The following is a 23,386-nucleotide window of genomic DNA, read 5'->3' as shown; positions in this document are numbered from 1 at the left end:
GAACATGCATTTTCCCTCAGGACTCACAAAAGGTCCTTTGCTCAACATTGGTATGAATCAGTCTTTCTACTATTATCTACCCCCCCCCCCCCAACGCCATCCCCATCTTCTATGTAGAAGAATAAGGAAAACACATATTCTTCCTGCTGGGGGACTTTTAAAAACTCAGGGTAGGTCAGTCTGGGTCAAAGCCAACACCCAAACAAGTGGAAGAGAGAAAGTTAAGGAGAAAGAGCCAACAAGTTTGATCCAACTATGCCTAAAGAGTACTAACACTGGGGGCACCTGGGTGGCTCAGTCCTTGAGTGCCAATTCTTGATTTGGGCTCAGGTCATGATCCCAGGGTCATGGCATTGAGCCCAATGTCAGACTCTGTGCAGCCTGCTCAGGATTCTCTCTCCCTGCTCCTCTTCCTCTCTCTTCCTAAAAAAATAAATAAATAAATAAAAATTAAAAAATAAAAAAAAAATTAAAGTACTAACTCTGGAGTTGTCAATTATGTGGACTCCCTAAAATCCCTCTATTGAGTCAGCTAGTTTCAGTTGAAAACACAATATTCTATGTAAAATGTGGATCTTAGATCACTGCTCATTTACACAAATAAAATATCTAACCAAAGTTCTTGTTCATTAAGTGTCATCAAGAAACACAATCAGGAGGGGCGTCCAACTTCGGCTCAGGTCATGATCTTGCTGTCTGTGAGTTTAAGGCCTGCGTCAGGCTCTGTGCTGACAGCTCAGAGCCTGGAGCCTGCTTCAGATTCTGTCTCTGTCTGTCTGTCTCCTGTCTCTCTCTCTCTCTCTCTCTCTCTCTCTCTCTCTCTCTCTCTCTCTCTGCCCCTCCCCTGCTTGTGCTCTGTCTCTCTCTCAAAAATAAATAAAATGTAAAAAAAAAAAAAAAAAAAGAAACACAATCAGGAGACCTCTAAAAAAAAGAATCAAGGACAGAAATATGGTTTTTTACACTATATGTAACAGAGATATTAGTATAATATTAAACACATATAAAATACCATGTAACTATATTTTCTTCTACATATGTCCAGAACTCTTTAGTGTTATACTCATAAAATATGTCATAAAAAGCTCAGTTCATTCAGGAGTTGCAAGGGTGCAGGTGACAATGAAGCTCCCTATAATGTACTCATTGGGAACTGTGTTGGTAGCGATTTTTATATCCCAGATTTTAAAATAGTGCCAGACACATAATAGATGCTAAAATACACATTGAATAGATAATGAAGAACCTATACTATAGATATCACAGGATAGATCAAAAAGAAACATGGGTATATTATATAATTTGGTAGGAGAGAAGGTTATCTTTGGTTCTCCATGTTGTCTGATATCAAGTTTAAAAGGAATGGTTATTTTCTATGTATGCCTTTTTATATTTAGTAGACACTGGGCATGAAGTGCAACAAAGAACAGGTGTGGTCTGCTTTAAGCAAAAATCTGCATGTATTAAACAAATAGTCTGATTCTTTCACATTAGCAAATATTCTTGGGGTGCCTGGGTGGCTCAGTCAGGGCCATTTTTTTAAAAACTGAAAACCATTCTTACAAAGGATTCTGTCATTCTTCAGATACTTCTTGAGTAAGTACAATACAAGGATGAATGACATGCTCCTACAAAATAACCTTTTCCCAAACATTTTAATGTTTATTTTTATTTTTGAGACAGCATGAGTGGAGGACAGGGGCAGAGGGAGATAGAGAGTCTTAAGCAGGCCCCACACTTAGCCCCATGCAGGACTCAATCCCATACCCCTGGGATTATGACCTGAGCATCAAGAGTCTGACGCTCAATGGACTGAGCCATCCAGGTGCCCCCCCCAAACATTTTAAATGATCTAATATACTAACTGTGTTTCTGTATCCACATCAAGGAATAGACATATTTATTAAAATGAAGATTCCTAAAATTTGTTAAAATAATTCACACCAAAAACCATGATTCGGTATTAAAGGTAGATCATTATAAGTGGTTGTGGTGTATTATTTTGCCTATCAAATTTTCGCCAAGTCTTCTGAATAGTAATACACTACCGTCTAATTTTTTACATGACCATCTTTTTTTATAAATCAATTGATGCGATCCCTTGCTAATAGTTTGATTCCTCTGGGTTGTTTAGAGGGTTTATTCTGGACTGCTCATTTATTTTGTTAAAAGACAGTGGGTCTTTATCTGACTTCAAAATTGTCAAGAGTGTTAGTATGGCCCAGTCACTAGAAACTTAAGCACCTCTGAGGATTGGCCTTTATGTTCTGATAGCAGTTAGTTCAAGAAAAATGGCTGAAGTTCTGTTTCCGTTTAAGTTCTGTCTTTGTACTTGTTACCATCTGTGACACGAGACTTATCTTTAAGAGGGGCATCGCTCAGCTAAAGAGACATGCTAGAGGATTCCAAACACTGATCAATTTCAGATGTCTGTAAAAATGAATAAAGTACAAAGAAAAAATCGAAAATATCACCAAATGTGTCCTTCCTTATCCCATGGCAACCTGAGATGGACTTTTTTTTTTTTTTTTTTTTACTCTCAAGAGAACTTTTCATACTATGACTATGAACTCTTAAATATCAAAACAAAATGCATAAATGCCAAAACCCAGGAGAAAAGGACAGTAAGTAGAACCTGGTAGCATTTTTGTCTCAGGAGAGGCTGCCAGCCCTGCCTCCGCCACAGACTGTGACAAACATACAAGAGTTTGAGTCAATAGGCAGATAAGATAAATACAACACCTACATGTGAAGAGGTGCAGAGGTTATGGTCTTATAAAGCATGAATATGTAAAAAAAAAAAATTAAAAGGTGTCATTAAAATCGGAAAAATTGTCTTAAATCAGAAAGGGCAAAATAGTTGAAAATGTACTCCAAGGAGCAAATCCTCAAACTGAGGATGAGAGTCAGACTCTAAAATCTTTTCCATTATTAAAAAGGTGTGTTTTTCAAATAAATTAATTCTCTAATACATTTTGTGTGTCAGATTACATGGTATATTACTTAAAGCATAAGATTTTTAAAAATATGGTAAACCACATTTATTCTATTTATATGCAAACAAAGAGTGAATATAAAATGAAAATATCACTAAAATATACTACATTACATAGATAGATTAATAATTCCATAAAAACAATCTATAAATTTAAGTCAAATTTACAGAAACTTTTTTATCACATAAATAATATACTTTACTAGTCTTGCTTTCTCATGCTTTTAATTTAATGAAAATCCTGTATAAAAAAGTTAGGCAATGGGGTAATAACCAGCAGACGTAACAAATTTGAAGTGTATACTAACGTTACATAGTAAGTTTCAGCTTGATTTTCGTGTAGTTGCTATCCATTATAAACTGTGAGTTCCTATGTCAAAATTTGGTAATTTGTAATTGGTAAATAAATATATAAATATGTAAATTGCTAATAAATATAGTTTTATTTATAAATAATAAAAAATACTGATACAATAGAGGATCTGATCTGAATATTCTTACCATCAAAGTATGGAGAGGTGGCACAATGCCAGCTAAACTGGCTTTTCATTCACTGATAAATTGGGTTGCCATAGCAAGCCCATATTCACTGTTTCTAAGCAACCCAAGGCTCCACAGACTTCAGATACTTAGGAATCCACTGATCTTTCATCATCCTTAAGGGAGAAATATGAAAACTTGTGGTACCAGACTCAGTGGAAGATTCCCTGATGACCCAATAGAGCAGTGACCTGCTATAAAATGTCCCTGTGTTGATATCCATTTAATTTATCAAATAATATTTGTGATAGGGAATTGATTGTTAAAGTGCTAAGTGGATGAAATTAGGTACAGAAAATGATCAATACCTAGTATGTGTTGAGCAGGCAAATGTTTGAGTAAACAGACAAGATACCACGCACAATCCAACTTTCTAAAGACAAAGTCATTTACATAATGCCAGCATTCATAAAGTCCTTGCCTTTTAGTGTAAAAAAATATATCTGTTTAGCAGCATTACCACACAGCAGGTCATTTCAATTTTTTTGTTTTCTAATTATTTATACTTAGGTAGCATACATAATTATAGATCAGTAATTGCTTGTGATTTTATATTGAAATGTTTAATTATGGCTTGTCTAGAATGCTTGAATAATTAACCACCCAAACATCAAATAGAATTGTATAGGTCTGAGGTACAAGGAAGGTTAGGAATTCTTTGAATGAGGTAATATTAGCATTTCCCGCCCCTGTCTATGTCAAACACTCTCCCCCAGTCTCCTGTCTTCACACAGTACCCACAGAGGCAAACCACTGCCTCTAGAGCTCTTAATTCACAGGGCTTACTTTCCAACTATTTGAGATAATCAAAGTGAAAGAGAGTTAAGGCACACAGACAGATATCATTTGTTCCTATAGAATACTGTATCACAATGCAGGTCAGAATAAAACACCATTACTAGAAATGGTTATATGTGAACAGTAAAATGATTAGGTCTGGAATCTGTAAAATTTTACCTAATTCTAATACCTGCCTCCCATTATCATTCCATGTGGCTAGCTCTTACCAGGAAAAACATTGGAGGAATGATGTACAAATTGAAAACTGGTTCTAATTTAATGGTAAATTTTGTAACATTACTTCCTGTATCCTGTTAGCTGTTGCATCAAAGATTCAGTAACCTGCCAGGTATACAATATGATGATAGAGTTCTGTAACCTGAATGTAAAATAAAGTTGACATATCACCTCTCATACAAGTCCCAGGAAGCCACCTGTTGACTGGAGACATACCAGGAATTTCAGCAGTAGAAACTCTGCCTGTGATAACTACTGATTACTGTTGATGCTAAATGGGAAAGGATAGATTCTTCTTCAAGACTGGGAAGACACCCACTCTGCGTTACAATCTTCATATAAGAGAGTCCAAAACTTGCATAATTATATTACAATTGCCTCTTCAGGCAATTATAAAAATTCATCTGCAGTTTAACAGTCTCCCTGGGCATAGATATTCTTAAGAATAAAAGAACCGTGCATGAATTTGTCCTTTAGTATGTTGTTGCTCTGTTAAGATACTCCTCCACTGCTGCATGTATATAATCACGTTTGTTGGAGGGTTTCAATACTTCTGAGTATTTTTTAATACCCTCTTATCACTTAGTATTGTATTTATTACTGGCAAGATCATACATGGTAAAGTTACAACTCCTTCTATTTTCTTTTAGATACAACTTCTTATCAAAAAGCTGGGGACAGGGTGCCTGTAGGTCTGTATCTCAAATACTGCCCGAGAGAAGAGAGAAATGCAGGTAGAGCTTAAACTGGATAAGAAGAAAGCAAAAAACCAGATCAAAGTAAGATTTTAGTATTAGAGGAACCAGTCTTGCATCCTATGTTGTTAGGGTAGAAAACTTCACAGGGATTACATAAGCATAATTACCAGTTTGAAGTCCGATGAGAAAGTGCAAATCCTCCAGTATTAACTCACTTGCAAAATGCTGGTTGGAAGACAATGGAATTAACACTGATTACTGTGGTTGTGTTTGCCCCAAGTGCTGGGTCAAATCACTGCTGACTGCTGTGAGCCCCACCTTCAAGTATCCAAGAATGGCTGTGGAGTTTTGAGTGACACTCCACTGAGGCAGTATGATTTCTAAACCAAAGTTAGGCTCTGCCGCCAGTGTTTGCCAACTTCCCCAGCTTGCAAGTGAGCTGCTCCTCACCCTGGTTCTTTCTTTAAAAAAAAAAAAAAAAAAAAAAAAAGGATAGAAAGAAACAATTACGCTGTGACGTTTAAAAGAACACAGAAGCAGATCCCTCTCCAGGGATATTCCTACTTATTTTCTTAGAGCGGTTCCCTTGACTCTTTTCATCCTGTGTCTTTGTTATAGGAACCTGATAAAAACATGCACACTTCTCTTAGGAGAAGAATCAAAGCATCAATGAATATTCTAGTTTGTAAAAGCTGGAGAGAAGAGGCTTCTTGGTGAGGGCATTGCAAAATCAACAGCTTGGGGTCTACAATGGTTATGACATTCTTTTGCCATGTAAGAGGACTAAGATAGCAATATTTGGTGGGTGTACTCTTATTTTTGCAACTCATTAGAATAAAAAAGTAAAGACACTCCAAAAATAAATCGAGCCATTATAATATAAGCTAAATTAGACAAGAAAATATGATTTTTCTCCCATCATTTAGGCAGTAATTTCCTGGGGATTACTGTTGATGATATGCATCCTTATACATACACATATTTGGTGAAGATTTATCATGTGACCACTGTGTTCCAAGAACTCTGCCACAAAGAGGAAGAAAGCATGTTTCCTACCATGAGTTTTTCTGCAATGCATTACAAATATTTCCATATAAAATACAATGTGTGCACTCTATGTTAACTAGAATTTAAACAAAAACTTGAAACAAACAAAAGAGAATAAATACAATGTGTGAGTACTGAACACTTTTAATCCACCTTCTAAAGTGGGGTGCTACCCTGGTTGTGAACATTCATTCTAGAGCTATTTACCATGTAATCAAAATCTGTAATTTAATTACCTTTATTTCGTAAAATCTGAAACTTTCCATAAAAAATAATAATGAGGTTCCCAGTGGTGAAATGAATGGCTTCAAAGATTTATGAGTTGGCTAGAAATATGGCTAACTCCCTACTCTTACATCACAGGCTATAAAAACCCACCAAGCCCAGATGCCTAAGGCTCAGTTGAGAAATGGCCCATTGTGTAGCTTTTGATTTGGGGGCATTCCCCATTGTCTGACTATGACGGTATTGTTAGCTGAATTCCATGGTTAGCATGTTAAGCATATGCCTTTGAATTGTCCACGTAAGGACTACTGAGACACTGAAAAGTACAGAACATGAAAGCTTCGTGGAGCATGGGCAACAGGTTGAGTTCCTGCTTGCTGCTCATCTGCTTCAGTTAGAAGCCAATTTGAGAGAGCTTTCACTTTGTCTGTTTTAAGAAGGAGATTTATAGCTCTCCCTGCTGTTAGTTGTTGAAAGCTACCAATATTTACTAAGATAAACCAATAATAGAATGTATTCAAATCAGCTTGGTTAGGTTAGCAACACCTCCCTGCAAGGAGCTCACATTCTGGGGACACACCTCACATACAGAGGACAATTCTATAGAAAGATTCTACAGTAGAAGATAACAGAGTTTCCTAGGCTCCCAGAACATCCACATTTACTCAGATATAAATAGCTGTTACTCTTAGTTCAAAGACCTTTCACCCACTTCTACGCATGACACATTTCTTCCCTCTGTTCATGACCTTTATACTGCAGAAATTGAAGGAATCTTAGGAATCATCTGGTCCTGATAATTGAGCAAAAGAGGTCACAGAGACCCAGAGAACTGGAAATGCTTATTCTACATTGCCCTAATGGTTTTCAAAAAAACATTGCTTTCTTTTTCTCCTTATGCTTCTGTTTTCTTAGTTTTTACCTCTTGTCACATATCTTCTTCTAGGTTCTGGTTTGATATTTGCTAAAGCATTGCTTTCGTTTTGTGTATATGTCATTATTCTTTGTTCCTCTTTAGCAATGCTCACCAATTTAAAGTTCAATTCCTGGATAATTAGAATAACTTTTACCTCTTTTTGATTGCCATGAACTAGATACTATCACTAGAGTGAAGTTGATTTTTTAAAGCTATTCTGGTTCCTGCTCTTTGGACTTCTCAAATTTATTTTAAATATTTAAACATCTTCAACATAATTTAAATTTAGTTATTAAATATGAAAATAAAAATTTTCTACTTGATTAATATATTCTATTTCTTCCCTTTCACATAGAACACTTTGAAAAGTTCTAGGAAAGAGTAAGGGAGAAGACTTATTTGTTAACATTATACCATGGGCCAGGTGTCATACTAAATGCTTCCATTTGTCATTATTTAAGTCCACAAAAAATTCTCTAATTGGGTATTATGAGCCACATTTTTACAGAGGAGATAACACAAGGAAAACTAAGAAAATTATATAAATGCTAAAATTTTCAGCATCAGTATGAAATGGATGACCTTGAGTTTATGCATCCATACAACAAGCAATAGCAAAGATTAGTAGGAAGACATAAGGATACATGGTCACATACAAACATTTCCTTGCCCAGATCTAAATCTTTACCTTTTGCCAATATAAAGCTCTCAGCAGACACATTTTGCTATGCTACCCTGAGGTTTTAAAATTATTTTCATCACTCTTATATAGAGATTATAGTTACATTAAATAAGAATGTAAAGAAATTTCTTATTAAACTATTTCTCTTGGCACTGGGTATTTCTGGGTCCAGAGTTTATGAAGGTAAATAAAACTTATCTTCATGGAGTGAGAGATAGACATACAGAAAAGTTATTATAGTAATATAATAGGTGGCTTAATGGAAGGTTTATGGCACAGTGGAGGACATACAGAGGGGGAAGTTTCAGCAGGAGAGATGCCAAGCTTCACAGAGGGATTAATATTTCCAGCTTCTTCCGCAAGCATAAGTCAGAGACTGACTACCATGTATTGGCCAACACAGAGAAAGGTTAAAGGCAGAAGGTATTTCTCCATCTTTAAAAAGAGCAATTTCTACCAAAAAGCTAGTGACCTCAAGGAAGAAAATATAAAAAGTTGTTGCCAGCAACATCAAAATAAGATTAGAGGAAATTAATTTCAAATTAATTGGATGCCTGCTAAGTTCAGGCATTGTTAGGGGAAAGATGTGGTTTCTTCTTAAAATTCAAAAGCAATTTGTATTAAGCTGCCAAGAATTATAACTTTGCATAAATAAGTCCAAGAAGGAACTAAAAATTCTTCCTCAAAGCCCCCAAATTTTACTTAATGCTGAAAAAAGAGTAACAACATACTGGATACATTTTATAACATCTTTGGTGTTTCCATACCTTCACAGATAGTGGAAGGTCATTTAAATTTAGAAAATGAGAGTAAATATGTTGACATACCAATAAATTGGTAAGCATACCAATTTAATTTGATTCATTGATTTGATTTGAAAATAATGAAGACTGAAAGTTAAGGTGTATATATAACTTTGGAAGCATTTAATGATTTTTAAATCTAAAACTAATCAGGCTGAACATATCAAAAGGTACATGCTTATGACACTTAGAGATCTCTTTGTTGTATTAAGTAAATTTTAAGAAGATCTTAGTATATTTGTGTATGTCTTACTCTGGATAAAACATATCCTCTTACTATGAATGTTAGGCTTTAAAGAAAGCAAACAGTCATATTCATGCCTCGGGAAACAAGAAACCTAAGGTTGTACAAATACTGATTCACAGAAGATAAAAACTTCAATGATGCATTCCTATATAAAGAAATTAAATGCAGTAGATGTGTTTCCACTTAAAAGCAGAGGAAAAAAAAATGTTTTTAAATAAAAATTTCTCAGTCCTTCTATTTTTGACAGTAAAACATTCTTGAAATTGTAAAGTCTAGATCATAGCATTAAGTCAGGGAAATTGGCTTTCTAGAAGCACTGATTATCCTCTTATATCCTTTATTTCCCCCACTTTAGAAGTCTTTTCCCAATCCCAGATTACTCATTTTAAAATCTACTCCTACAGATGCCACTCAAATATAAAGCCTTCTGGTCAGATTCATGTCAAGGCTCTCCTTACAAGACACAGAGGCTATGTGAGGACAGGACACTCTCTCACATGCACCCCCTACTCTGACCTCTGTCAGGCACTTTATCCTGGAGTCTCTCCCTGTTTATTGCTCAACTGGATTAGGTAATAGGAAGCCAAGTCTTGCTTCCTTCTATCAAATAGGTAACTCCCAAACTCCCTGGAGGCAGGGACTGGACTCCTCTTTCTCTGAACTATACCTAGCTCAATGTTTAAACCCACAATAAGTGTCAGATATATGGGTAAGCTCCTAGAATGAGACAACTGGACAAATAATTATTCAAATCTAGTTTTAAATACCACTGAAAGGGTATCTTGTGCCCCTTCCTCCTTTGGGCTACATACAAGCAAAGTTCTTTCTAGTGAGTCCTTTCCAAAGTCACTGCACTTATCTCCAGAATCTGATTGCAGGGCAGGTGATGTAGCATTGATGTGTGTTGGTTGACTTTTTAAATAATCACATCACAGTTTTTATTTCTTGCACTATCACATTGTATTTACTTTGTGAAATGATAATCTTATCAGAAGCATGTTTTTACCAAAAAAAAAAAAAAACAAAAAACGGACGAAGAGATTAGAACACAGAATACCCTCTCTAAACTGGTGGCTGTGGCTTTCCCTATCCTGGTCATGAGCACTTGGCAGGTAATGGCCCTGTTTTCCTTAGTTTACTTATGCAACTGTGTAGGGCCTTGAGCAGAGTGATAGGGCCCCAAGAGCTCTGTGAATCTGTTTCTAAACATAGCTGCCTACACATCACACACAGCCTATTATACACCACTGCTCTGGAGCCATGATGGACACAGTGTTTTCGGAGGCTGTTCTCTCTGAGGCATGCCTCAGCTCTGAGATCCTCATATTCGCCTGTGGGGATGGAGGTGAGAAAGCTTGCCTTTAGGAATGTGTCTGCGGCAAGGCAGACCACAGTAGCTCTCTGGGATTCCTCCACATCTAAGCTCCTTTGTTCCCACCTCTATTCAAGTGTAGTGCCCTTTGCGCTACTTTGAAATAATGTTGAGAACAATGTGTCAGTTTGATCATAACTGCTTTTCATATCTTTATTAACACTGAATATTCACATAAAGTCTATTTCTTGTCTTCACTCAAGGTCCTTCCCCAATTTGCAGCTTCCTATTTTGCAGTTCAAAGAGAAGGAAGAGGGTAGAGGGATAAAATCATGTGGATTAATATCTCACAATATCATTTCATCATATTATAAAAACTGTAAAATGTAGGAAACAATCAAGGAAACAATGAAGTCCTAAGAGTATGTTCACAGAACTCACAGATCCTTAATCTTCCCTAGAAGATTAGTTGAATATAAATAAGTAGAAGGAAGTGGGGTTCTCAGAATATAAAATTAGGTAATTACATAAAGCATTTAGCACTGTCATTGGTATGGTTAAAAAAAAAAAAGGCATGTGGAAAATGTAAGCCTGGTTTGACCTATTCAGGTAGAGGGAAGTATATTTAGACCAGGTTATGGGAAACTTAAATGCCTGAGCATAATCTGACAGAAAATAATGAAGGAAAAGATGAGTGATTTAAAGACCCTTGGTTAAACATGGAAGATTGAATCCATTTTCACATGCACCTGAAATTTCATTAAAATGAAAGTAATAGAATTAAAAAAAAAACAAAACCATGAACACATGTGTTCAGCCCAGATATTTAGATGACAAAATCCAGAAAATATGTCAATATTTAAAAAGCAAATTGACTCATGATAATGGGCCCTAAAATGTCAGATTCTCAACATCTATGCCTAGAACAGAAAGCCAATATGAAGCAAAAAGGATCTGCTAAATAATTCCAGAAAGGGTCATGAACCAGCAGCATGGCGTGCCATGGGAACCAGGGTCTAACTTGGTTGACTGTCTTTCTAAGTCCTAAACCCTAGATCTTCTCTTCAAATACTCCACTCAGCCAATGCACTCTCCTTCCTCACCCTGTTAAAGGGTAGGGTGTTTCTGCTTTGACAACATTGAGCAAAGAACTCTGGATTTAAAAACAGAAGGCCCAGTTAGGGGCATGAGGGAGATCCATTCAGAAATAAGTTTAAGTGAAATTCCACATACTGATTCCTTTTTCTACTGCCACTTCCAGAGCTCTAGCGAGCAAGAAATGACAGGATTTCTTTCTGGGGGAACTGACTGGTCCAAGAGAACACATTACATTACTTCCTAGTAGAAGTGGGTAATGAGGGAGGAAAATAAAATGACCAGAAGCTTACTTGATCCCTCTAGAGGGACACTGTCCAATAAAAGCAGAATGTGAGCCTCATGTTATATATACTTTTGAAATCTTCACTAGCCACATTAAAAGCATAAATAAATGAGTGATATTAATTTTAATATTAATATATCATTTAGCCCAATATCATAAATACTATCCTTTTAATATAATAATAATCTATATATATAAATTATGTGTTAATATATTAATTATATTATCATTATTATAATGTATTATAATAATTGAGATAAAATTATTAAGGAGATATTTTACTTTTTTTATATACAAAGACTTACAAGTCTGGTTTTTGTTTTACTGTTGTAGCACATCTCAGTTTGGAGTAAGTCTATTTCAAGTTCTCAATAGCCACCTGTGGCTAGTGGCTTTCATACTGGTCAATGAAACTCTAGAATGAGATTCGTATTTATATGCCACAATTTTAAGTATAAATGGACAATCACCAAACATTTGAGGAAGATCTCTGACATGCACGACAGTATTTAAAACAGGCAAGGAGACAATAAGGACAAATATAAGAAAAGGGAATAAAAAAACACTAAATATTTTTTTGTGATTACTCTGTTCAGACAACTAAGGGAAGATACTCCATCATGAAACTAGTGAAACAGAAAATCATAAAGTCATAGAAAGGGAAATAAAAGGTAGCAGTAAGGAAAATTTAAGCAATGGTTGTAGAAATAACACAGTCAGCAGGGCTTTTGGAATATCACGGGCATGACATCAGTACAGGAGCCACAAGAGCACCATCAGAGGAACAGAACAGATCCAACATTCATAGGAAGGGTTTTCCAGGGAAAGAAAAATAAAACCAGAAAAAAAAGGCGGGGGGGGGTGGGTAAGGATAGAATGCATGAGTGTTATCCAGAATTGAAGGATCTAAGTCTCCAGAGTACAAGAAGTCAGCCAGTTTAGCACGGTGGATTGAAATGGCCACAGGCCATTGTCCTACCTGTCTGTCTTCACATGCTTGCAGAGTATCAAGAATAACAGAAGATCTTAAAAGCCTCCCGGGGGACTTGGGAGTAACGTCACACCAAGTCAGAACACTGGGAATTTAGGAGACATGTGAGCAATCTCTTTAAAAATCTGAGGGAAAAGGATTTCCAACTGTAATTCTATATGCAAACATGTTTTCAAGAAGGAGCATAAAGACATTTTAATATCTGCAAGTTCCCAAATTTTACTTGTCTTTTATCCTTTCCTAAGGAGTTCAAAGAACTCCCAGAACAGAAACTCCACCAAAGTAAGGAGGTAAATAAAGAAATCAGAAGACAGAGGATGGAGAATATAGCTTGTCTGACAACCAAGAGACAAAAGGAATTTCCAGGAAGAAATTTAAAAGAAGTTCTAGGATAAGAATTATGTCATAGGCCTTGGGGATGGTGGGGGTGGGGGTGAAGTTAGTATTGGGTCAGGAGGATGACAGGATTTTAGGAGGCGATTATCATCACCAGGAAAAAATAAATTTTACCAGAAAGAAAGCAGTCATTCCAAACTTGTGGCTCTCCTTTTAAGAAAATTTGTAACATGAAGGTAGATAGTCAATACTATCAAGAAAGGTGACTATATCAAGTGGGTAAAATGGAGGGAGGGTTCCGTAGTGTAGTATAAAAGCTAGATCCGTCTCCATACGAACAAATCAAAGGCCATGTGTAAAAGAGAATACTTTTTATAAAATCAAGAATTAACACTGTAAGTATGTTATCTAGAAATAGTTCAAGGTATTTTTCTCCTGGAAAGAGTCATGGGGAATGGGAGAAGCTAGGGAAAATAGGGCAATGGTCTTTTTTTCTTTAGCTGCTAAAATATTATTTGACTTTTTTCAATCACATTCATTTGATAATCAAATACATTTTAAAACAGTATTATATCTGTTTCTTTTAATATTTTTCATGTTTATTGGGAGGGGGGAGAGAGAGAGAGAGAGAGAGGGAGGGAGGGAGAGGGAGAGAACCTACACATGAGCAGGGGAGCAGGGAAGGGGCAGAGACAGAGGGAGACAGAGGAAGTGGGCCCTGCACTGGCAGCAAAAAGCCCAAAGTGGGGCTCAAACTCATGAACCTCAAGATCAAGACCTGAGCCAAAGTCCAAAGCTTAACCTCCTGAGCCACCCTGGCACCCAAAACAAGATTACATTTGTATTGAGCTGTCCGCAGTAACTACTTACCAATCCTTTACTTCTTTTCCTACCTTGTGTCTCTTCCCTTCACTCCCTTGGTTGTGCCACATCTTCGTTTTCTTAACAATTTCCCAGGAAATGTATCTGCTCAGGAAACTGCTTTATATTCTACTTTACGGAAAGGATTGAGGCCATCGGCTATAGTCTCAATGTCTCTACAAAAACATGGTACCTGCTTCACACACATACGTAAATCATCACCTGGAAACCTTAGCTCTTATAAAGGTATTTTCATGTGTAGGTAGTGGTTCAGATTGAGGTTTCTGAGACAGAATGGGTGCTAGAAATTTCTAAAACTGCTATTTTGCTGACATTACTCCTATTTAATCTGAAATTTTTTTGAAGTCTTTACAAACAGTTACTATAGAATTCTGTAGATCAGAAAGTCAACACACGGAAATTTGCTTGTGTTTGGAAGTTGACCAAGATATTATATAACCTGTTACTTACCAGCTCCCAGCCTGTACATCTGTAAATCGAGAACACTTTCCCCTGGTGAAATTATATTCATTAGTCAGTAATTTTAAAAACAAACCTGGGACGCTGTATGGTAGTAAGTATATACAAAAGAAAGGAAACAGACATATAGATTTAGATAACAGATGATCCAGTAAACTTAGATTGGAAGATTCTTTATAGATCACCTAGTACAACCTCCTCATTTTAGCCAAGAAGCACAGAGAGGACCTGAAAATTTATCTTCTCAGTGTCACAGATAGTAAGAGAAGAGGAACCAAAGTTCATGTCCCCTAAATCTGAAACCTGCAAGGGATATTAAAAGTCATTTAATCTAAATGATTTATTTCTCAGATGAGGAAGTGGAGTTTCAGATTTATATATATACATAAATATGTATGTGTGTGTGTGTGTGTGTATATATATATATATATATATATATATATATATATACACACATATATATGTATATATATAGTTTGGCTTTTAAAATCTTAACCCTAAGATAATTTTGCACCCATTTTACAGATGGGGAAGCTGAGATACTGAAAGGTTACACAATTTATTCAATGTCACAAAATATGCAGCACTTGAATTCAGATTTATTTAATAAATAATAATAATTATATAGCCTATAGTTTTTACACTTGGGAACTACTATTGGAGAAAATTCCAAGAGTTTTCATGAAGCTTTCCCCTTAAGCTTATTTGAGAGAAATGATAAAGAGTAGAATAAAGAAAGTTCCAAGCTTTAGATGAGAAAGGAGGAAAGGTATTTGGACACTCATTAACTCATATATTCACTTAAACACTTACTGACCACTGACTATAACCAGACATTGATCTTGGTGCCGGGACACAAAGATGAAAAAAAAATGTCTTTCAGAGATCGTGGTTTTGTTGAGAGGAGATACACTATAAATTAATGGAAAGGCGTCAAAGGATACGTAGACATTTTCTAACCACCCAAGAGGTTGTAAAGTCAGGACAAGTAGAAAGAACAGCATGTATAAATTCAAAGCCAGAAGGGAATGATGTATTTGCAAAACCACAAAATTCTTTGCAGGGAAATGGCACAAAGTGAGAAAGATGAGCAGAAACCAGCTTTTGAAGCCCTTTGCATGATTCTAAGAAACTTGAGTTTTATTCTGTAAGCAGAATAGAGTCATTAAGTCACTTTAAGTCAGGGAAATGACAAGATAAGAGTTGTTACTTATAAAGGGTCATATTAAAGGCAATAAGTTGGGATGAGAGTCTACACAGGAGACTAATGAATACTGGGAAGACATGAGGCTCTGAACTAAAACTTGTATTCAGTCAATGAAGAGGAGATGGACTCACTTTAGACAGACTTTTGGAGTAGTAGGAAGATACTTGCAGTGTGTGGTGGCATCCACGGCGAGGAGGGCTATAAAACGAAGCCAGCCCCAGGAGTTCTCCTCCTGAGTGGGAGAAATACTCTCCTGAAAAGCTTTTTGATGGTGCTCTGGAGCCTAACAGGAGGGGTAGGAATAGGAGAAGTAATGAAAACTGGGTAAAAACTGAACCAAGAGCTCCCGTAAAAGCAGAAACAAAACACTAAAATCCAAAGGAACCTAGAACTGGACACTTCTCTTATACCGGCACCGGTTGAAGTGTCAAATATAGTAAAATGCTAACAAATAGCACAGCAGTTAAGCTGTTAACAGGAACACTCACACACTTCCACTGCTATTAGGAAGTATTTAATCTCTTAATTTCCCATCTTCCCCACTTCACATTCCAGGCAGTGGTTTAGCTTTTAAGGTAGTGGTGTGGAATCAGGGCAGCACTTTAGCATCATCATGGGGGTTGGGGAGATGTGGAGGTAAGTGAGGGGAACAAAGGTCAAGAGATGGAGGTCTGTATTGCAAAGGCCATGGACCAATATGTAGGAGACACTTATCATTTCATTTGCTTAGACTAGGCTCAGTAATTTACAGAAGGACCTTGTCAAGAACATGCAATAAAAGAAAGGATTACATGAACCTGCTTTTTGGTGCAGTTGTTTGACCAGTGCCTGCATAAAATGTAAATGCATTAGGACCCTTTAAAGAGGTATAGGATAAGGGAAAAAAGAGAATCTAAGCTAGTGGAAAACAAGAATATTCTCCAAGAAACACTCTGTGTGGTTTTTGCAATTAAAAACAATCACTACTGTTTGCCCCTAAGGCTAATAATACGCCCTGGAAAAACAAGGATTAGATGTAAGAGGAGAAAGGTGCCATTTTATTCTGGCATAAGTCATACAACGATCATTTTAAGAATATCCATGATGGATGTAGTTTGCAGAAACACGCCAAGTGCAGGAATGTTTCAGGTAAGAAAAGTGATTGACCCTAATTTTTTAAATTTCCATTTAAAATAGGTATCTCTTGCTAAACTGGGCACACAAAGTACTCCTTTTGACCATCACAAAAAGCAGTAATTATGTTTATTTACAGCAGTCTTCCAGATTGTAATGTTAAAATATACACATACCCCCAAGTACATTATGCAAATTTGACTCTGCAAAAAATAAAGAATGGTCTCCAAGAATACTGATTTCCCAACTAACTAATGGATTTTTTTATACTTATTGGTATTGTTCTCCTTTTATTACTATTAACAGGGAATTAAGTCAGTTATCATGACCTTGCTCTAACTATTGAACCATTCAGATGTCGCATCCAAAACGATGGCAGTGGTTGTACAAGACTTGAATCAACTCACATCGCCTAGGCTCATAACAGACATCTGTAATCTTTAAAAAGACTTAAGCCTTGTTATTTAATTAACAGTGGAAATGTTTAACTCGAGTTTTAACTTCTCAATGTCAGTTTCCTGTTCAGTTACTGTCTCGCATAAAACAAAGCTACATGTTTCACTTGAAAACAGGAAAGATGAACTAGGATCATGCAAAAGGGTAAATCTTAAGGGGAAAGTAAAAAATGCACATCTTTGTTTGCTTAGATCCTATCTTCAAAGATAACTAAGGGCAAATTCTATAAAGTTCAATGAAAATAGCTTCTCTTTATTAATAATATGGTAAATAAAGCAGAGGTGGATAACAAATCTCTATTTTGTATTGCCTTTTTTCTATTTTAAGACCAATTGAAAAAACTCAAAGGTGGAAAATCTTAATCTTATATATGGGACTGAAACCTTGCATTTATTATGCAGCTCATGTTTAAAAAGCATATACATATAAAGAGAGTGGTATATTTAACAATATTCCAAATCCAAATGTCTCAAATATACATTATGGAAAGGTAATTTTTGCATGTGTGACTTATGGAATCAAGCTTAATTTGTAGCCTTATCGCCCTCCCCCCCCCCTCCTGTCCCATCCCCACCCACAACACCTCCTCTGTAGACTTGATAACAAGTTCTTAAGCAAATTAGAAGCATGGGTCATTTGTTAATGTTTCTACTCATTTGAAATCCACACATTACTAAAACATTGAATACTCGATCATGAACTTGAATCACTCACTAGATGTGCTTTTAAGCAAAAGTTATGATGATTGTCTATTATGTAAAAGAAAAAGTAAGATGATTCAATTTTTTAGGTGGCATCTAGAATATCTAAGTAGAAAATTGACACATATATTTTAAACCACATTTATTTAAGTTAAACTTAGATGGAGATTTCCAGAAATACTGTATTTACAATAATTCACAACTCCAAGATTTTATAATCTCTGGTTAATTACATTCTTATCCTGTATAGTAAGTGGAAAGACTGCTTAATTTTTCCACAAGTAACTTCACTACATGAAATTAAGATTTTATTCCATTTATTTCTTATCTGTCAATGGTATATTTTTTTCATTTATGTAACACATTAGTTTTTAGAGTGTAAATGCAAGGAACTGAATCAATTCCCTAAACAGTTTGTGCATGTTGTAGTTATTATACACAGATTGATCTCTTGTGGTTCTCATTGACCATCAAATTACTAGCATCAAATTAATGAGATTTTGTATTAAAATACTGTGCAGTGACTATACCATAGGGCTTAGGGAGAAAATTACAAAGAAACTCTATTAGAATCTTATAACCAAAGTAGTGGAAAGTGGATTTCATAAAGGTAAGTTTCATTACTGAAGCAACAAAGAATTTTGTCATGTGAAAGAGAAAATAGCTCCTGATGTCCAGGACCTTGTCTGCTGCTATCTGGTAGGTCTTGTTGTTTCTGGACATTGGCCTGGTACTCACAGCCAGGCCTTGGTATCCTCTTGTTGAACATCAACAATTTGACAGAACATCAACTTTAGAAAAGGCCACTCTATGATCATGATGGTTCATGACAAAAACCAAGCGCTCTATAATGATGTCTAAACACAGAGCATTTATGAATACTAAGATACCACATAACTCCCTTTTCCAGCTAATATGGGTCATTGCTCCTGCTTTGCCAATCACAGCCTTAGCCAGTCTCTTCTTCCCTACTCCTAGATAAGGTTTATTAGACCCCCAGTGGTAAAATTACCTTGCTTCCCCACAACATCCAATTCAGAGCACAACTCTGTTTCCTTAACCCCACTTCCAATCTAATCACCCCAAATCCAAATTCTGTATGAGTTTCTTTTTAACACCTTCTTACTGAGTCACCCTTGTTTCCCTATGGTATACTTTGCCCTCTTTGAGATGAATAATCAACTCAACTTGTTCAACTACAGGTGTGTTCCTGCAGGTCTTTGGCTAAAGACCATTGACAGTGATAAAGTATCTCACAAGCTTGGCTCTTCCTGCCAGTGTTATCAAGAAGCTCTGACGTATTTGGTACCACAATACTCCAGAATGTTGTGGAAGACTAAATGGAACTTAAAGGAAGGATAATTAGAAGATGCCTTAGGGATGAGGAACAGGAGAAATGATTATGGGTGTGCAAAATGGCATCAAACAAAGATCTTAAGGTTAGAGCAGCCATATCAAATATAGAATAAAAGAATATGCCAAGCTAGGGGACATAAGCCAGGGCACAGGGAGGACACATCAAGAGCTGAAGGACATTGAACCACTGAAGAGCTTTATAATACTGTTTCAAAAGAAGCTAGGGGAGAATGTTGTCTTTTTCACTAAAATCCCACTAAAGGGAAGGAGTCTAGGTCACAACATTGAAGATAATATACTATTGTGGTAGGTACAAAACATAGGCATAGGGTCATATAATTAGGGAACTAATGGCCCTCCAAGTAAAGGGCCATCAAGATAATGGTCGGTTAATTTTAAACAACTTCTTAAAAGGGATTAAGATAAAGTCTGTATTTAATAGGGATTAAAATTTTATGGTAATCAGGGTAGGAAGTACAGGGTATGAGTGTAGATTAAGAAAATAGCAAGAGTGATCCTAAGGATGGTGATGAGGAAGGTAATTAAAACAGCAATGTAACAACGGATTTCTCAAAAGCAAGCATTATGAGAACTGAGTTAAACATTTTTGGTTATTCACATATATAACAATTTTTTTGAGAACAGCTGTGTTAAATCCAATCTGATTTAAATAGCTGTTAAAACTGAACTGAGTGCTAGGAGATATACTTCTCACTCTCTAATCTCTAGCCCTTACTTGCCAGGAGTTTTTTTTCCAAAAGAAAGAAGGATTGAAAACTAGATCAGACTCGGAGTTTGACTCAACATCATAGTGCATGTCCTTTCCTAATCTTATCTTGCCCTCAACCCTTTGCCTACATAGCAAGCACCTGCTGGGCGGTCATGCCTGGAACCTGAACCAAGTTGTGATCTGGCTCCCTTCACCTCCATGTCACAACCCAGAGGATATGCAGATTCTTGCTCCAGGCTTTTTGCAGTTACTTCTACAGGTTAAAATACTGGGTCATTTCCCCTATCAAACTCTTCCTCATTCTTGAAAATTTCAGATTGCTTTTGGAGCTACTTTCCTATCATAGGAAATGATAGGATACTTTCCTATCATTAACTTTGTTTTTCACTTATTTATACTTTTATTTCTCCAGGACACTGGCAAATGTTTCATTAGTCTGTAGCCTTTGCAAGAGTAAAATAAATTCCTCTGGCATTCTTGGTCTGGACTTCTAATTGGGACAAAATAGGAGAATGACCAAAACAAAATCCTGGTATCACACTCAAGTAGCTCACAGCATGGCTAGGAAGATAAATTCCTAAGCAGACTGTTATGATACATTGTGACACCTGCACTCAGGTGGGGAGAAGAATAGTGGATTGGGGAAGAGAGATGAAGGACATTTTGGTAGAAGAAGTGTGATCTTCCTCGAGAGTCGTAGAATACAGGCCCAGGTAAAGAAAGTGGGAGAAGGTAAAGGGATCAGAGCCATTCCCCCCAAATATATAAATCCAGAAGAACACACACAGTGAGGAAATACAGATATTTTGAGAAGGCTTTGCTATAGCATATGAGTTTTGGAAAGACAAGACAGGACACTAGAGAGGCAGGAACAGATGACAACACAAAGACCTAATATCAACAAACCACACCAAGACGTGTGCCTCAATACCTAGGAATTCTTTCTGTCAAGACTTTCTCTTGAAAGCAATAGAGAGCTACTCAATGATTTTAGGGAAGGAATACAATAAAATTCAGGGTTGGAAGATGGCTCTGGCTCTCTGGAGAGTAGATTGGACAGAAAGCCAGAGGAAATCTTCTGAAATATTCTAGGCAGAAAAGTTTATGGTCTGAATTATAGTGGGCTGGAGAAGAAGAGGTTGAGAAAGATTTCAGAAATACTTAGTAGAGATGGGGAGAAATTTAGAAGGGAGCATGAAGAGCTAAGCCTTGGTGAATAAATAGCTAGGTTAAGGAGAAAAAAAAAAAATCAAGAATGAGTCCCAGGTTTCAGGTCTAGTAACAAGATGAAAGAGAAGAATGGAAAGGAAATAATATAACTAGACATGAGGGTGGGCTCAGGTTAGGCCCATTTTCATTTAATTAGTTCCAAGATCCTGGGACAGTTTCTTAATCTCTCTGTTTACTGTTTTTGTTAATGTTTTTAACATTATTAATGTTTTTGTTAACTGTTAACCCACTACATGTTAATGTTTTTGTTAACCCACTGTTAATGTTTATTTTTGAGAGAAAGAGAGAGAGAGAGAGAGGGAGGGAGGGAGGGAGGGAGGGAGGGAGGGAGGGAGAGAGAGGGGCAGAGAAAGAGGGAGACACAGAATCCGAAGCAGGCTCCAAGCTCTGAGCTGTCAGCACAGAGCCTGATGCAGGGCTCGAACTTGTGAACCACAAGATCATGACCTGAGCTGAAATCGGATCCTTAACCAAATTAGCCACCCGTTTACTCATTCTTAAAATGAGGATAACATTAGACATGTTTTAATTATTTTGACAATTAAATAATAGTTAACCCTTCTAAGCACTTATCATGTACAAGGAAGACACCTGAGTAAGTATCTTACATACAGTCACTCGCTTACTTTAAACAACTGCCCTATGAAGTAAGTACTTTTATAATCCCTATATTACAGATTAAGCAAAGGCACAGAGAGGTTTACCATCTTGCCCAAGGCCACGGACCTGGGAAGTGACCGATCCAAATTTCAAACCTCTTCAATCTGGCTATAGAGAGGGTGCTTCAGCCAATGTTTACAGTGCCTCTCATTAAATACTAACCATTTCATATAATTATTATCAGAGTGGTTATAATCTCTGGTTTCACTGGCAGGATATACTGAACTATTTAACCTATCCATTTGTTTGAAAAGTATTTGCAGAGTATATGGATGTGCATGTATTTTACTAAACACTAGGATAAATTCAAGTATGATGTCACACCTATCTTGGGGCTGATTACAGTTTAATTTTGAACACAAAATGCATATCGTGAAACACAAAACTAGATTATGTTTTTAAAGGGGTCAGATACTTTTGACATAAGATATAAAACATCCACACTGAGACCTTGACTAGCAGGCACTGGGGCCAAGAGATGTAGATTTGGGTTCTCTGCAAAATATAGACTATTGGTGAAACTGTAAAAGTTAATGAGGTCACCGAACAGATATTGGTGGGGAAGGGGACCCTAGAAAAACTGCAAACAGGGGGACTGCCAATCCAATGCCCAGGGAAGCGCAAAAAACTCATTTAATGTCTATGGGCTTTGGGGTTCTCACTCATAAAATTAGCGGATCTTGGTTTGAGAGTATGTTAAGAACTATTCCCACTTCTAATGTTTGCAGTTTTTGCTGTGAACAAATGTAAACATTGGGAGAGCCATCAAAAGTCAACTTCCAGCTTTAAACCTCAGAAAAAAGCCAAGCTTCATAGCTGTTGCTTTGCCATGGTAAATAATTAGTAAGTAGTTTTCTTTTCACAAAAGACCATTCAGTTAGTTTCAATTGCTTTTATTTATTTTAGAGGATTTCAGCTTCAGAAATGTTCTTGCGGTTACTATGTACAGAAGTTCTGTGTGGGAGATTTTAGAGAGAAAACAAAATGGCACCTTTATTCCTTAAGAGGAATATTAATGGGGTAGAGAAGATAATGGGCACAATTATAGTAAGCTTCCTGCAGTATGCCTCTTCATAGCAAGATTTACTTTTTTCCTTGCCTAATCCTATTGTTTCCTGACTTCATTTGGTAAAACATAAAATGTTACTGAGTTATCATAATAGGAGTGCAGAGTACAGACGCAATACACAGAGGTTTGGAAGACTGAAGGAAGAAACTTGCGAGATGCTCTCAATAAAGTCACAGAGGAACACTGACCAAGGGGCTGAGGAAGACAACAGATGATTACCACCCCTCTACCACTAGCTGGCCACAGCTTCCAACCCCAGGGAAGGTTTTGGGGTTCTGTGTGACTAGACTGGCAAACAACTACTATTATGCATGTTGTGATTTCTCATAAAGT

The 23,386-nt window shown here is 36.6% G+C and overlaps 1 protein-coding gene and 1 pseudogene across 1 annotated transcript in view; one reads left to right on the top strand and one right to left on the bottom strand.

Annotated features, from left to right (window-relative positions):
• Nucleotides 1–5,496, bottom strand: part of CD36 (CD36 molecule) — a 53,545-nt gene extending 48,049 nt beyond the window's left edge. The window contains exon 1 of the mRNA XM_042916493.1: nt 5,418–5,496. The gene's annotated coding sequence lies outside the window, so the exon portion shown is untranslated. The remainder of the gene's footprint in view (nt 1–5,417) is intronic.
• A 4,937-nt stretch (nt 5,497–10,433) lies between these two features.
• The window catches only part of LOC122213157, a 30,443-nt pseudogene continuing 17,490 nt past the window's right edge, over nt 10,434–23,386 (top strand).

The sequence above is a fragment of the Panthera leo genome, chromosome A2 (genome assembly GCF_018350215.1).
Source record: "Panthera leo isolate Ple1 chromosome A2, P.leo_Ple1_pat1.1, whole genome shotgun sequence".
Lineage (NCBI taxonomy): Eukaryota > Metazoa > Chordata > Mammalia > Carnivora > Felidae > Panthera > Panthera leo.
This window is presented reverse-complemented; position numbering and strand designations above follow the sequence as displayed.